Here is a 3272-nt window from a genome sequence, read left to right as displayed (position 1 = left end):
TCATTGTGTTTATTTATAGATTTCCTCAAAAATGTTATAGTATTTACTTGTATGCATACCTATTTTTTGCTTTACTTCGATGAGGAAACTAAAATAGTTGAGATTCTCCAATTTAGATTGGATATGCGAGATTTTGTTCAATAACGTTTATCAATTTCAAACGAAATTGCTTAATTCAGCAATTGAAGAAGTAATCGTACCTACTGGTAAATAACTGGACCAGCTCAGTTTCTCTCTCTCTGCTGAGGCTGGTTTTGCACCATTAAGAAAGCTTTACAAACACTTGGTAAAGGTAATAATCGATTGGTACCAGGTCAATACGTTCATAAAAAAATGATATTAACCTGGTTTAAAAAAATTACCTTTCTTCGAGGCTGATGATGTAGTTAAGCAAAACCAGCTGTACGTTCTGCGATGTACAGAAAGTCTATTTACATAAGTAATCCCTACACAAGCCATTACTTTTCGAGCTATATTCAAAGATTTACAACGAACAGTGAAACGAGTCTTTGAATATAACTCGAAAAGTTATGGGGATCCCATTACGAAACTTGCGAAGATTATTGTGTATAGTCTCAGCTGTTAATAAAAAACTAAGAAACAAACCTCAAGAATGAAAAAAAAAAAATTGATTATCCAAAAATTTCTCAAAAAATCTCAAAAAAATATTTCCAAAATAAAAGTTTCTCAAAAATTTTGAATAAAAAAATATTAACGATCTCACAAAAATTTTGAACAATTTAAAAAATTCACAACAAAGGAAATTCAAAAAAAAAAACAAATTTTTATTTGTAAGCAAATGGGTGTTGAAAATTGACAAAAACCATTGGTGTCTAAAATTTTTGAACAACAAATTAAATTTTTTCAAGAATGAGAAAAAACTGATTTCAGAGAAATTTTGAAAAAAAAATATAAAAAATTGCCAGAAAACTTTACTTTACAAAAAAAAAAAAATTTTTTTTAAGTAAATGAGTGTTGAAAAATGACAAAAACAGAATTGGTTTCCCAAATTCTTGAGCAAAAATTAAATTTTCTTCTAAAAAACTATATTAAATTCTTGTTCAAGATTTTTCACAAAATTTTGAATAAAAAAACTTCCAAAAATTTAATTTTTTTTCAAAAAGAAAGTTGTTTTTGTAAGTACATGGGTGTGAAGTAATAACAAAAAAAAATTGGTTTCGCAAACTTTTGAACAAAAAATTTACTTTTTTTCTAAAACAATTAAGTTTTTGTTCACTTGGCTCAAAAATTCTATTGTAAAGAATTAAATTCATGTTTAAGACCGGAAAAAACTGATTTCTTAAAAAGTTTGAATAAAGAAATAAAAAAGTGTTCCCAAACTTTAAATTTAAAAACAAAAAGGCGTGTTTTTGTAAGTGCATGGGTGTTGAAAAATGACAAAAAAAAATTGTTTCCCGAACATTTAGAACAAAGATTTAATTTTTTTCCAAAAAAAAAAAAAATAAAATTCTTATTCTTATTCAATTCTTATTCAACTATTTGCAAACAAAATTTCCCAAAAATTTTTTTTTTTTTCAATTCGTTTCCCAAAATTTTAGTATACAAAAAAAATTAAGTACATGTTAACCTAAAAAATTTAAAAAATCATAAAAGGAAACGAGTTTATAATATTTCTCTTGAAAAACGCAGTACCAAAATTTTGAATATTGAATAAATTTAAAAGTTATTAAATTTATTTTAAAATCCATTCAGTTTACTACTTCTACTTATTATCTTGGGTCTACAAATAAAAAATAAATAAAAATAAAAAATAGTTTGGTTTTCCTATTGCGTGATTAGTTGGAGGAAAAAATGCGTATATACGGGTATAAGTTGGCACAAAAACTAATCACCCCATGGGAAGATTTATAATTTTTGCAAATGGCGTTGTACGTCAATCATATTTGACACTTGTGAACTTGACAAGTGCCTTATATAAACAGAAAAACAATAGAGTACGTAAGGGTAAAAATAAAGATTTTCATCACTCAAAATCTTTTTTATTTAGTAAAAAATCTATTCAAAAAGAAAAGTATAAATTTTGCACCTTTTTTCTACTATGAATTTTGATACAGCATCTCTTAGTCCTATGCAGATTTATGTATGTTTTATGATCACTATGGTGAACGAAAACTTTACATGCTCTTTCCTTGGAACTTCTTTTTCGAATCTTGAGCGATTGACTTAGAATTTTAACGGCGTGGAAATATAGAAGCGTGAATGGATGTGAAATGAAATGGATAGATTTGTCTGGGCATAAAGGCGCACTTTGTTTTTTGAACAATTTTAACCTTTAAAAAATAATCGATGTACAACATCATTTTACACGTATTCTTAAACTCTTTCAATCAGACGTTGTTCAGACGCCAGCGAAGCAAAATGGGCAAAGAATGTGTTGATTTTTTTCCTATATCACCAACACAATCTCCGGTTTTGCATAAACAAATCGTTTTCATGCCCTTGGTGACGTCAGCCAATCAGCTGATCCTTTCAAGTTCGCTGAGAGCCAATTAACAGCCCGATATTGGCGACACGTTCTAAATTCTTTTCACTATGGCTTATTAAGAATAATTTTATATTGAATTGGTACTTAGGAAAAATGCGACCTTAAACCAGGACACATTTTCGAGAGCCAAAACACTCAGGCTAAAAAGCCCATTGTATCTAAAGCTCTGGAAAGTGAAAGGGTGGATAGTCCAGGAGGAAAAAGGAGAGAAGTAACAGAACGAAAAATATAAGATATGATAGAGGAATAGAGGTAGTTAGAGCTGTGAGAATTTTCCAGATTCTTTGATAAATCTGAAAATATCCACCAGTTTGAGAGAACGAATTTTCCTCGTTCTCATGACATCGGAACCTGAAATTCGTTGCCTTGCTCTAACAAAGGTGAGACACTGACAGAGAAAATGCTCAGTGCTATCCGACTCTTCTAAGTAACACAGGCAAATCAGGCCTCAATGATTCCAATGGTGGTCATATGCTGACCGCATGGGTTGTGTCCTGTAATAATACCGACCATCAACTGAACGTATTTTATTCCAAGTTTTAGAAGAAAGTCTGACAGTTTTCTGTTCGGGTTTGTCATAAAACATTTTGCAGTTCTGCACCATTCTAGACCGGACTATCGCTCTTTATGTAAATTTCATACATAATCGGGGACACTTTTTTTGATTCCAGTTGGGCAGCCGATGATCCACAGTTGGCCAACTTATGGGCAATTTCCTTCCCTTGAACCCCGCAGTGTCGTGGAACCCATATAAGCGTGGAACCCC

This window comes from Anastrepha obliqua, chromosome 3 (assembly GCF_027943255.1).
Source record: "Anastrepha obliqua isolate idAnaObli1 chromosome 3, idAnaObli1_1.0, whole genome shotgun sequence".
Classification (NCBI taxonomy): domain Eukaryota; kingdom Metazoa; phylum Arthropoda; class Insecta; order Diptera; family Tephritidae; genus Anastrepha; species Anastrepha obliqua.
The sequence above is the reverse complement of the archived record's forward strand: the minus strand, read 5'-3'. Positions refer to the sequence as shown.